The sequence below is a fragment of the Elephantulus edwardii genome, unplaced genomic scaffold (genome assembly GCF_000299155.1).
Source record: "Elephantulus edwardii isolate Elephantulus edwardi_28Jun2011 unplaced genomic scaffold, EleEdw1.0 scaffold00055, whole genome shotgun sequence".
NCBI lineage: Eukaryota > Metazoa > Chordata > Mammalia > Macroscelidea > Macroscelididae > Elephantulus > Elephantulus edwardii.
Window position 1 is genome coordinate 4,497,130 of NW_006399805.1, and position 13,176 is coordinate 4,510,305.

At 46.8% G+C, this 13,176-nt stretch overlaps 1 protein-coding gene across 1 annotated transcript in view; it reads left to right on the top strand.

Annotated features, from left to right (window-relative positions):
- The window catches only part of EXOC4 (exocyst complex component 4), an 877,780-nt gene that overhangs the window by 629,275 nt on the left and 235,329 nt on the right, over positions 1 to 13,176 (top strand). The window lies entirely within an intron of this gene.

Consider the following 13,176-nt stretch of genomic DNA (forward strand, 5'->3'; position numbering starts at 1 on the left):
GTAAGAGTCAGAAATTAAGAAAAGGAGAGGGGGAAATTACCATCTGTTTCCAGATTCATCAGGGACAAAACAAGAGGAAATAGATTAATCAGCCACTAGGGAAATTTAGGACTAATGTAGGGATAATGAAAGTTCCTTAAGATCTTAAAAAAAAAATTGGTTGGGTCTGGATGTGGTAGAGGATGCGTCTCGTTATCTTGCAGGCAACGCCTTGTTATGTCCTTGAAAGGAACAGTTTTCCAGTTGGTGACTGTATCCTGGAGGCCAAAGGACTAACTCCTGTTACACTGTCTAACCTGGTTGCCCACAGGAAACCCCCATTCTGCCCGAGGCCAGATGTCCCATGAATTATGATGCTGCCTCAGTGAATTTCAATGAATCAGCCAAAAGGCTTGATAAAAAATCAGATAACTTAATTCAGATGATAATCTTGTTAATCTAAAAAAAACCAAAAACTGGTTTCTAAACAACAGAAATTATATGTCCATGTATATCTCACTAGATACTCGGGTTAATAGGATTTAGGTATTTGTTTTATGTACATTTTAGCCTGGTGACTTGGAGGTAAAACAAAACAGGAAATTGCCTTTTTAAAATTTTCACATATACTGTGCTCATATAAATAACACCCACACATCTAACGTGTAGAGCATACAGAGGAAATTAATTAATGCGTAATTTATTTAAAACTGAATAATGCTTACATTGTTTGTGTAAAAATATGGCACTGTGGCTTTAAATTATAGGTATATTAACTGGTTTTTCTGATCATTAAGAAGAGTGGATTCAGTAGCCCATTTTTATGCCAGTTTTATAGTATCGGGGTATCTGGAAATGTGGAGAGCTGAGCCCTTCAGAGAGAAGCTGTGTGGATGGAAAGCAGGGAGTTACACGTGCCTCCATTGCCTCCCCCCACCCCACCCCCGCCTCCTTTTATATACATCTGCCCTCTTTTTTACCTCTTCTGTGTATTAAAATGAGCAGCACCGCTAGACTGCCCATGGAGGGGTGTGAGCTCCAGGCGCTCCGCTTCTCTGAGCTTGTAGAGTAAAGGTCTCTGTTTCTCTTAGTTGGACCGTGTGGGTCTGTGTTCGCCATGCCCTGGTGAGGTGGACTGAAGGTGGGGTTCAGAGTAAGAGGCATGATGAAAGCATCACGTGATCCCTCTGCCCTCTAGCACATCCCCTGATTCTCTGTGGCTGGAACCTCTTCTCATCCTCAGTCTTAGATCAAATGTCACCCCCACAGGGAGGCTTCCCCTAACTCTCCTTTCTAAGTAGACCACCCCCTTCCTGGTCACCCTCCACCTCTCTCATCCCCGTTCATTCTCAGCACTGATCTCCTGCTCACTTCTTCAGCTGACTGAACCCTGTAGACTGAGCCACGCTGCCCAGGTCAGGTGGCTTCGGGTTCTACCAGTCAGAGGCACTGGCCGGGAGCCAGCGGAGAGAGGAGAGAGCAGTTATCTCTAGTCTTCCTCCTATCCCTCCACTTCAGACTATGGTTCTGTCCATGTCTGTGTCCCTGTGTCCCTCTGTAGCAGAAGCCCTCCAGTTCACACCCTCTATACCTCCACTTGCTCCTGGGACACCTTACCCCCTCCCTCCACCCCCGGCCCCTTCATACAGCCTCTGCTGCTGCTAGTGTCCAGGGACCTCCACCAAGGCCTCTGTTCTTTCATGACTCAGTATTTAAATTGCCTGAGTGGAATTCACTTCTTCACCAGGATCCTGACTAGATCCCCAGTCAGTTATCGGTTGTTTCTTCTTTCTTCACAGTACCTAGCACAGGTGTCTCCATTACATTGTTTTCAAACTTACTTGTTTTCTGTCTGTTCCCACTAGAAGGCCAGTTCCGAAAGCACAGGATGGCACCTGTTGGCTAAAAAAAAACCTAAATGTTTGTGAAGGAGTGGATGGTTGGATAGATGAACAGGTGCTTGATGGACAGATGCAGGCAGAGAGTAAGGAGGGCTTTTCCCACTGCTCCATTGTCTTTCTTTTTAAAGAAAATAATTTTTTATGGCCCTCGGCCAGGTTCAAATTGTCTTCCTGTCAAACATTCTTCTAGGTGGTATAGCACTAGTCTGTGCATTGCTGTACAGAGGTAACTCGTGGTTGCTGTGATGCTAAAGCCTGTGACAGTGATGTGCCAATTGTGGTAATGGGCACCCATGGTGGACAGTGTTGGCTGGAGCTTCCTGACTAAATCAAGCCTGGAAGCAGGAGCAGCATCCACTTCCGAAATGGCTTGCCTCCGGAAACTCTATGTACGAACAGTGCTCAGGCTGTTCGTTCATAGGGTCGCTATGAGTCGTCTACGACTCCACGGCATTAAACAACAACAACAAATAAAATTATTACAAATTTCAGTCGATGATTATTTGTGATTTTTTTTTCATAAAATTTTTCTTTTATACTGGTTTACTTACAAAGTTTGTACACATTGTTTTTTACACCAGATCTTTCCCTTTTCCTTTACCCACCCCTCCCTCTACCCATCAAATTGAGTGAAAGTTCAAATGATGATTAAATATCACTGAATGAGCGCAGGCTTTGAGGACGTGGATGACGTGAGGTCAGCATGAAGGAGGAGCAGAGGGGCTCACCGCTGTTTATCAGGGACGTTCACCCCATCTTCACTGGGGAACCTCTCAGAATTTGTCTCCATCTGATGCTGTGCTGTACACTGTATAGAGAGCGTGGTGTGCTCAGTGCCCTGGATTCTGCAGGAAAACATGCAGACACCCGGCGCGTCTCCCCGTGGTGTCGGGGGTTACGCTGCTGCGCAAGAGCATGAGTTTGCGCATAACTGGGGCCCCAGCCCGCTGCAGGCAGCCCTTTTAACCGCGAGCGACACGCCAGCAGACCAGGCCTTTGCCGGGGTTTGCCTCTTGGGTCTCAATTCTTAGGATGATCCCTTTGGGAACGGATAGTAGGCTCCTCGACTATTGAGTTTCCTGTGTGTGCTGTCATCTAATAAACTTTAGGTGTTATTTTAAAAAAAAAACAAACAAACATGCAGACAGTAGTTTTCAGAAGCTGGTGAGGACGTCGGAGGAGCTTGTCCACTTTTCTCCTGTGAAGCACCTAGCGGATCGCAGCTAAGTGCTTTGTGCTTGGCATTGCAATGTCTTACTGCTTGGCCACCAGAACTCCCTACTGGTTGCCTATAATCTGGGCCAGGTTGGGATTGTCACAGTGTATGCTAGGTGGTGTCTGTGGGCATTTACCCATGTGACCACTCATCCCTCCGCCTCACCACCGCCAGTCTTGTATGGCCAGGCCTCGTCTCCCTTCAGTCAGAAACTCCGTGAAGCTCCAGGTAGACCTCTTCCCTCAGTAGGCTTTTCAGCAGTTGATGAGTGTATGTGAGTGAGCGTGACTGAGGCCAATTATGCTGTTAGCCTTCAGATTTGTTTTCAGAGCCAATACTTGGCTCTGTCATTTGGATATTTTGCAGTATATCTCTTTTTCATCATAAAATTTCATTTTATTTTATGAGAATGTAAATTGGTTAGCCCATATCAATAAATGTGTGTAATATTCTTGGAGTTAAGAGACTGAAAAAGCAAATGTGGGATTATAACTGATGTATATAATTGTTGGATAGGAGACCAGCTTGCCCTATAAAATTCTACCTAAACCTTGGTGAAATGTTAAAAAAAAATAAAAAGGAAACAAATGAGATGGCTGTTGTCCTTCTCATCTTAAGAAAGTCTCTTGCTTAATAATGATGCTAAATTATTCTCTTATATGTTTTTTTTATAATGAGGTGTCAATGTTTCTTAAATGAGTTTCTTTAACTGTAGTCTTTTTTTCCTCCATTAAATTGTAGATAGTTCGCATAGTAGCAGAGTGGTTTACATTTTTGGCTGCTAACTGAAAGATCAGCTGTTCAAATCCACCATCTCTCTGCTGGAAAAAGACGTGTATGCGCCAGTTAAAATGTACCATCTTTGAAACCCAGTGGAAGGCCACCCTAGGTTGGAATCAATTTGACAATGGATTTTAATCTGAACGTAAAGTTAGAAATAACTCTCAAACGTTTAGCTCAGGATACCAAGCAAACAGTAAGGAGACTTGGAGAAATATGCGTGTGTAGAAGATGCTGGCGGATAAGTATTCAGTTACACAAGTCTAATGATGTCCTTTAAAGCTTTACCCGCTGCTAGAGTCTTGGTTGGTCGCAGAAGAGAAGTGGGCCCGGTGTCTTCCCCTGTGGCCTCCGTGTCACAGAGTCTCAGCCCAGCCAGGCTCCCCAGAAGCTTCCACTTGCTCAGTGATTAGCACACAGGGTGCCAAGGAGCCTTCTGACGAGCCCCCCAGGATGCCGCATCCATTCCTCTGTGACATGGCATCTGGCAGTCCTGAGACCTGGGCTTCAAGGGGTCATGGCTGTGGCACTGATGTGCTTCCACGGCTGTGATTTCCCTCTCCAGCCACAGACAGGGAAGGAAAGAAGGAAGGGAGGGAGGGAGGGACTGCTGTCACCACCTTATGGGTGAAGAAACACTAAGTGTTGACCTAAGTGATGCAGCCAAACAGGCCTTGTAGTAACAGCAGCAATGGTAATAACAGTAACAGGAGTTGTCCTAACAACAAGTCCTGCTGTCAAGGAGGCCTGCTCAAGAGTAAGGAGCATGAGGCTCAAGCCGTGGTGTTTTCAGTTGCTTCCTTTGCATGTGAGAGTTAGACAGTGAGTAAGGGAGATCAAAGAAATGGTGTCTTTGAATCATGGTGTTGGTGAAGAGAGTTGAGTATGCCATACACTGCCAAAGAAAAGCAAATCCATCCTGGAGGACAAGCAGCCAGGGTGCTCCTCAGAGGCAGGGTGGCGAAACGGGGTCTCACATGCTTTGGGCATGTCGTCAGGCAGAGGCCAGCACTGGGAAACAGACATCATGCTTGGAAAGGCAGAGGCTTAGCCAAAGAGAGGGAGATCCAGGAAGCTGCATTGTCACAGTGACTGCAGTGGTGACCCTTAGCATGGCTGAAGTCAGGAGGAAGCTGCCCTGTGAGGGCTACTCATAGATCTGTTCATCAGGTCACTGTGAGTCCAGCTGACATACTGGCATCTAACAACAGCAGCAGTGGTCCTAATAGATCACAGGATAGTAACAACAGCTGCTGATGCTTTAAGAGCATTTATGATGTGCCCAATACTATCTTAAGTTCTTTACACAAATAGTGCACACACCGTCTATTTTTGCAACCTTTCTGCCCATAAGTTTCCTGTGTGCACTCTGTGTGTGATACCTGTGTGCGCGAGCACGTTATTTGTGGAAAGGTGGTCTTGACCGGTAAGTGCACACACACCATCATTGCTCTCTGACTCCACCTTTCTGTCAAATTACTTCCACCAGTTGCCAGGCCACGCCTGCTGATTCAGGTTATCCTAGTTCTGTGGTCCTAGTGATGGAAGTGCCCACACAATGGCATTAACAGAGGCTTGGTTTTGCAGTTTAGGAGGCTGGGCGTCCAATTTGGGGCTCTCAGGAAACTTTTCTCTTATTGCCTCTGAGAGGAGGTACTGCTGTTGTTCTCCAGCTTCTCTGCCCCTTGACGTCTCCGTGCGTTTAGCCTCTCTCGTCTCCATCACTCCTTGCTCGCTTGCCGCCTGTTTTTTATCTCCCCGAAGGGATTGATATAAGACCACACACACCCTCCACAACACAGTCCCATTAATGTAATAAGGAGACCCCAGTCCTAAATGGGTTTATAAACACAGGAAAAGGATTTACAAAACAGATTTTGGGGGACACAGTTGAGTCTCTAACAGAAAGTAAGGAATTCACTTAGGAGAAGTTGGTCGTTTCTCCTGAGTCAGGTCTCCCAGCATCCTGGATGTACATGGAGAGAAGGAGGCTAGTGGGTTGACGAGGAGACCCTCTCATGTCTTCCATGTGCCTCAGAGGCCGGGAGAACGTCCGCTCCTCAGACATGAGGAGACACTTACTTCAGTTCCCGGGTTTATCATCAATGTGGGTGCCGTTTACCACATTTGTTCATCTGAAACTGTTAGGGGGCAGGAATCGTAACACGTAAGGTTTGTATCTCTCATTGATTAAACTGCTGAGAGGACTGCCCGGCCATCTCTGGCTGTGTGGACAGAGGCACCGTAGGGGTTTCTTCCCAAGCCTGCTGGGATTGCTCTGCACCCTGGCCGTTCAGCATGCCTGTGGATGAGGCCTCGGGCCTCCGGTCAGAGGCCGTGAGTGAAGGGCACTGTCAGGGTCAGGGGAAGTCCTGTGCTGCGCAGTGTGTGGTCCCCAGTGGGGCAGCATCAGCGTGCTTTGCCTCATGGACATCACCATGCTCAGCTGCAGCCCAGGAAGTTGGCTCGGTGCTGAACAGAGCAAAATGCTGCCCCGACGTGACGTCCTCACAATCACCAGTTGAGCCCATTGTTGCACCCACTGTATCAGGCGTATTTAGGATTTTCTCTCTGAGTCTCCTCTTTACCAGATATTAGGGACTGGGCTGCCACGTGTGCGGAGAGCTACACGGACGGCCTCCGCCAGCCTCACTCCTCAGGGGCATCCCAGCTGCACATCTTTTGAGACAGATTTGTTTCTCCTGCCAGCAGTGTATGGTATATTCGTCACCAAACAATGTTTGATACTCAGGATTCAAAGACACCAGTCCTTCTCCAGCCTTCTTTATTCATCGTCCAGCTGCATATGCATATGAGGCAGCTAGAACCACTGTGGCTGGAGTCAGGCACACCTTAGTCTCAACAGTGACAGCCTTGCTCATCAGCACTTTACAGAGGTCCTTGATAGCTGCTCGTCCCAGTGTAAATATGTCATTTGGTTTCTTGGCTGATGCTTCCATGGGTCAAAGCAAAATTAGATCCTTGACAAGTTCAGTCTTCTTACCTAAGATGATGCCACTTATGGGTCCAGTTGTAAGGACACTTGTTATCTTGGTGGTGTGGTCTCGTCCATCCTGAAGTCTTTGATCTTCACCAGCAGGTGCTCCAAGTCGTCTTTGTTTTCAGCAAGCAAAATTGGATCATCATTTCGCAAGTTGTTAATGAGTCCACCTCCATCCTGGTGGTGGGTTCTTCTTCACACAGCCTAGGTTCTCAGATTATACACTAGATGGTGTGAATCCACTGAAATTCACTGTGTCACGTTTCTGGAGGCTGAATACCTGCAGTAGGTGTTGGCGGGGCCGCACATCAGCTCTAGTGGCTCCAGGCAACTCGGCTTGGGGCGTCATAGCAGCCGTGTGCCTCACCGTCACGTGGCCTTCCTCCCCATTTCTCCAAGTGTCCTTTTCTGCCTCTGATAATGGCCCCCTTGTTGGATTTAGGCTGCCCCCCCCCCCCGATGGGTTCATCTCAGTCCTTACCTTGATTGTCTCTGCAAAGACATTCTTCCAAATGCGGTCATGTTCTGAGGTTCTGCCTGGAAGTGAATGTGGGGGATCACATTCCACCTAGCAGGAGTCCTGGTGTCATAGTGGTTAAGCTCTCAGCTGCTAACAAGGTCAGGGGTTCAAAGCCACCAGCTGTTGTGTAAGAAGACGTGGCAGCTGCTCTTGTAAAGATTTCCAGCCTCAGAACCTTTAGCATGGTTTTGCCTGTGCTGTAGGGTTGCTGTGAGTCAGAGTTCAGCTTGACAACTGTGTGTTGGAACTTAGCCCACTACAACTACTCTGGAAGCATGTTCTATCAGGTGCAGTATGTTTTATTTTCATATTCTCCTCATAAACCCTCTGGCAGAAGGCAGTGTTGAAGTATTGTTATTCAGACAGTAGATGTGTTGGTGTAAGTGTCAAGTGGACTCTGTCTCCTAGCAACCCTACAAAGGGCTGAATTTCCACCATCAGGAAATTTCAGGATGGACATTGGTGGTAGTGCAGTGATCACAGGCCCACTAGCTAAGCCTTGTTGGAAGTTGACGGCCACAGCTGCTCACACTGTAATGACTTGCTGGGGATAATTGTACTGGCTGTGTGTGTGTGTGTGTGTGTGTGTGTGTGTGTGTGTGTGTGTTGCCTCCGCACTCAGGGAAGACCCTGGAAGTACCCTCGCTCTGCCCTCCCGGAGTGCAGCCGGCAACACTGGCATATTGTTTTCATCTTGTCAGATTATGTTAATGAGAAGGATACGGCATTTGGGCGGTGTCTGCGTCATGGCAGGTTGTTGCTGTTTGACTCTGTGTACAGGGTCGGTGTAGCTCGTAATAGCGGAAGTGTCTGCATCACGACAGGTTGTTGCCGTTTGACTCTGTGTACAGAGTCGGTGTAGCTCGTATTAGCGGAAATAGATGAGTCCCGTTTAAGGTCTGCTGGAAGCCATCATGGGAATCATTGAGTAGAATAGGAGAGGATCACCTGACTTCCCCCCCCAACCCTAACACCACACACACACACACACACCCCCGCTGCTCTTGCAAGCTGGTACAGACGGTCCCTCCCATCGAGGGCCAGCCTACAGCCAAGGGGCCGTGGGGTCGCTTCTGGTTCTTGTATTTATCAGGGTCCAGGAAAACAATGACTAGTAAAGCACCACTAGTAGTTTTTATCTCATTTACTTTGTTGTGTTGATTGCCATCAAGTCGAACATGACTCATAGCAACCCAATGAACAAAAGGCCTGAAGCCTTTCTATATAGAAAAAAAAATACTACATAACTTGGGAGAAACTAGAGAGCATTATGCTGAGTGAACTAACTCAGTCTCATAAGGACATATATTACATAAGACCATTACTGTAAGAGTAGAAGGATAACTAGTAAAACATGTATAGGGATCTAAGGGGGAAAGGAATGGAAATAGAGAGGTGAGAATGGGTAGGGGTTAAATAACAGGGTTGCAAAATGTGGTGGCTGGAAGGAGGGGATAAAGGAAATGAGAAAGATTCAGCAGGGACCTGAAAAGACATGGTAATGGTGGGCACAGTCCAAGGATGTTTAATTTTCTAAAACATAATGAATATTTTAAAAACCCGTAATGAACGGGAATTGTGTGAAACAATGTGAATGAAGAATAGTGTGAAGCACAATGTATGCAAACTATGTAAGCAAACCAATATAAAATTAAACAGAAGGGGGAAATCAATTAAGCATTAGTTTAGCATTTACTAATTCCTGTCTTGAGCATTGTGTTCTTTTGAGAACTTGTATGTGAAAAATAAAGAAAAAAACAAAAAAAAAATGAAACCTTTCTATAATGATCATCATTTTATCAGCAGTTTCCAGAGGCGTGTTGTTTAGGAAGTGGATGCCACTCCTGCTTCCAAACTTGTCTTAAACTGGGAGCTCCACCAAACACTGTCCATGATGGGTAACTGTCATGGCACTTAACACCCCAGTGGCACAAGGTTCAGCATCACAGCAACCCCAGGTTACCTCAGTACAGCATATTGACAAGAGGTTGCTGTACCACTAAGAAGAATGTTCCTCCAAAATATAAAACAGTGGACTTTTAAATACAAAGGCCCTCCCCAAGGTCTTGTTGATTCTAAACTAGAGGCTTAAATAAAAATCAACCAGTATAGTATGTTGTTGTTATGTGCCATGGAGTCACCTGCGATGTATAGTGAACCTTTGTACAGCAGCTCTGAACCCTGCCCTGTCCTGAGCCAGCCTCACTAATTCCAACACACCAACCCTCATCACCCCAGATACTGATCAGTCCATCTCATCTGGGGTCTTGGTCTCCTGCACTGTCCCTCCACCCTTCTGAGCATGATGTCCTTCTCCAAGGTCTCTCCTGGCCACATGCCCAAAGTATGTGAGACAGAGCTTCAAAATCCTAACCTCCAAGGAGAGACTTGGTTTCACCCTCTCCATTTGCATTTACCCTTATTTTATGTCCTCGGAGTATTTTAGGGATTCCTGGTGGCCTGTGGGTAAGGAGTTGTACGTCCATCAACTCAGAGGCAGTTGTTGCGAATCTTCCAGCTGCTCCTCAGGAGAGAGACGGGCGGTCTTCTCCCACGCACTTTCCAGCCTCTGGAACAGGGTCAGCTGTGACCTGATTCCGACTCGATGGCACTGTTTAACAGCCACGGCAGTATGAGTGTTTTGCGATAAGCTCTTGGTAGCTACACAGAGAGAAAGGAGGCAATCTCCTGTCATAGGGGTGCTGCCATGATGCAGAACTAACTACAGCAGAGGGTGAGCCCATTGTCGTGATTAAATTCTTTTCTACTTTAAATTTTGTGTTGATAATGTGTTTTCAGTCATAGAAAACAAGCTGAAATCAAAGGAAGAAAAAAATGTAAGTGGTAGAGATTTTGGTTCAGTTGTGTGGGACCTGTGTTGATTGATTGGAGGAGTTGGACCCCTTTCTTCAGATGTGTGCACTTACAGAGGCCCCCACCAGGAGGAAGCCAATACCATCACTGGGATGTCGGCTTCTCAAGAAACCTGACAGGCTGACAGGTGTTAGTGGGCTAGACATGTCCCATAGGACACAGAGTAAACACATGATGTCTTCTTTATAATACAATTTTTTTAATTTTAATTGTTATTTGAATGAAAGTTTACAGAAAAGTTTCATTCATTCATTCATTCATTGTTGCACATTCTACTCCTCTCCCTCCCTTCTCCCCCTCCTAATTCACTCCTTTTTTTAGCACCACTATTATAAAGCAGGTTTGATATGAGGCATTGGGAGGAGAATAGCTTAAGAGTGGATAGAAAGTGAACACTGCCTTGGAACAGGTGAAGGAAAGAACTGTTTAAAAAGAGTATATGATTAGCCAATATATGTACAACAACAGCCCAGAATAAGATGTACATTGTAAAGAGGACGTGGGATGGGGGAGGTAATTGTGGGCCAATGAATGCGTATTAAACACTTGATTTCTTATAGATTTGTTGTTGTGATGCTTCGCAACCCTTCCTATGGATAGTGGATGAATTTGAGCTCGGTTACACCACGATGGGAAGAGTATTGAGAACCTGAGTTGTATCTCCTTCTTGGCTTTGAAACATTACCAAGCCACTTACCTTCCCTGATCTACACAATGAGAAGGATGGTAGGTCAAGGTGCCTGTAAGCCCAAGGCAAGTAGAGCAACAGGACTGTGTGTTAAGCTGAGCTTTCTGAAGCTCTCTGCATAATGAGATCTTGTTCCTAACAACTGTTGCTCCTGGTCCACATGCTATCTGATAACTCCCTTCAGAAACTCCCATCACCATGAGAGGGGCCCAGACTATATCTGCAGAAACAAACAAGATACTCAGATGAGAGCCTGGCTGTGTGTTTCCCCAAAGGTTTATTCTGCAGACATTGCAAAACTTCAAGAAAGATGGGAAAAGTGCACAGTGAATAACGTACGTGTTCCCACCTCGATGGGCAGCCAGCATCTTGCTGTGAGGTGTTTTACCAAATCTCATCCCTGTCATTCCTCTTCGGCCTCCTCAGAAATAAGTTCCCAGTCCTCCCCAAAGCATTTTACTGTGGGGTTGCCCCAGGTTTTAGATATCTTACTTAGGATATCTGGGCGTACAGAGCAATACAGTAGTAAGCCAGGAGAAGGGGTGTTGTGTGGAGTGAGTGTTCCTGAAAGTACTCACGCACTTCTTTTCTTCAGTTGCGTAGAGCAGAAAATGGGCCAGCTCATACTTGTGTTCAACCCCCAGGCTGTGCCTCTGTGGACAGAGTCGGGAGGACTTGTCCTCACCACGCTGACTGACGGAGAAGGCTGTGAGGCAGCCCATGGAGACAGAAAGGCACCTAAGAGGATCAGCCTGCATTTTCACAGCTACATTTCACTTAGCGGCTTACCTCTGCATGAGGAAGAAGTAGGATCATTTCTGGCTGACTGATTTTTTTAGGGAAATTCTTGGTTAGCTGGACTCTCTGCAAAACCAGGAGAAGGGCAGGTATTGTCTGTGTATTTGAAGTAACTTGTGTCTAGAATAGCCAGCTGGGCGCAGGAAGGAAATGCAGAGTGGTTAGAAAGGAAGAAGGAACCTGAGTGGTTTTGTCTGCTGAAAATGCTCTGCAGCCAGCTCCACTCGCTTTCTCAGACCCATTAATGATCTCAGAATGTTGCTTCAGTGAGGTCACGCTCAGCCCCGCGCCTTCTCCAACTCTCCATCATCGCTCATAGCATACGTGAAACAGATTTCAATTTAGATGCAGCTTTTCAAGAACTCATCTGTGGCACCTGGCTTGTGAGGTCAGGCTAAAAGGAGCCATCTGGAAGGTTTTAGCCGCAGGAGTGAAGGGGTCATGAGGGACGACCGAATGGAAAGTCATTATGCCCAGGGACGCTTACAGGCTGGGCCCAGTGCTGAGCATCAGACCTGCGCGTTATTAGACTGTGACAGGGTGACATCATGGTAGGCATCAGCCCTGCACTTTAAACTCGACCATGAACTTGCCTTCGATCTCCAGTAAAGCCCAGCCATGGCCTTCTTTGTTGTCCCCCTGACGGCTTCCCAGAGGCAGGCTGGTGTGGACTCAGGCTCTGATGGGCTGCTGTCTGCACCCATCCCTCGCTGGATAAGCAGGAACAGAGGTAATGCCTTATGACAGATCTGCTGACGGGCGCTCCACCACATTAACGCTCTGTCACTCAGGCCTTGAGGGCCCAGCCTCTGCCTGAAATGCACTTGATTGACTTGCTGACAAAGGCATCTTCAGGTTTTGGGGTTATTTCTTTTCCTTAAATGTTGTCGAAGAAGAGTGTCCCATCAGAAGGTATCAGGGAGAGCGAAAAGGCCGGGTCCACGGCCGAGCGAATGATCATTATCCCACTCGGAGCAGCGGGGCTGTGAACAGGCTGTATGGCCGCGAGGAGTCAGGGGGGAGCACCTGGGGAAGATTTGAGGTTCCTGTCCTAACTAATTTCTGCCCAGTCTGCGTGTTGCAGCTGCAGCTCAGAGAAAGTGAAGAGAGAGAAATAAGACTTGAGCTTGAAAGTGAAAGGGTCCTTTAACTGTTGGAATTTTTGGCTTTATGCTTTTCAAGAGTCATGCCCTACTTAGAAACTTAGCGTACATACCCCACAATGCACACTCACCATCTACTAAGTCTCCTCCACCCAGAGTGACATGACGAGGTCTAGCGCAATCCATTGTTGAAATTTTAATACTGTGAAATTACCGATACTTGTTTATTGAACACCTGATTGAAGGTAGACTCACCAACAATCTGCATTATGCACTTGACACAACCCTGCATGCTGAACTGAGGAGGACCTGAAGC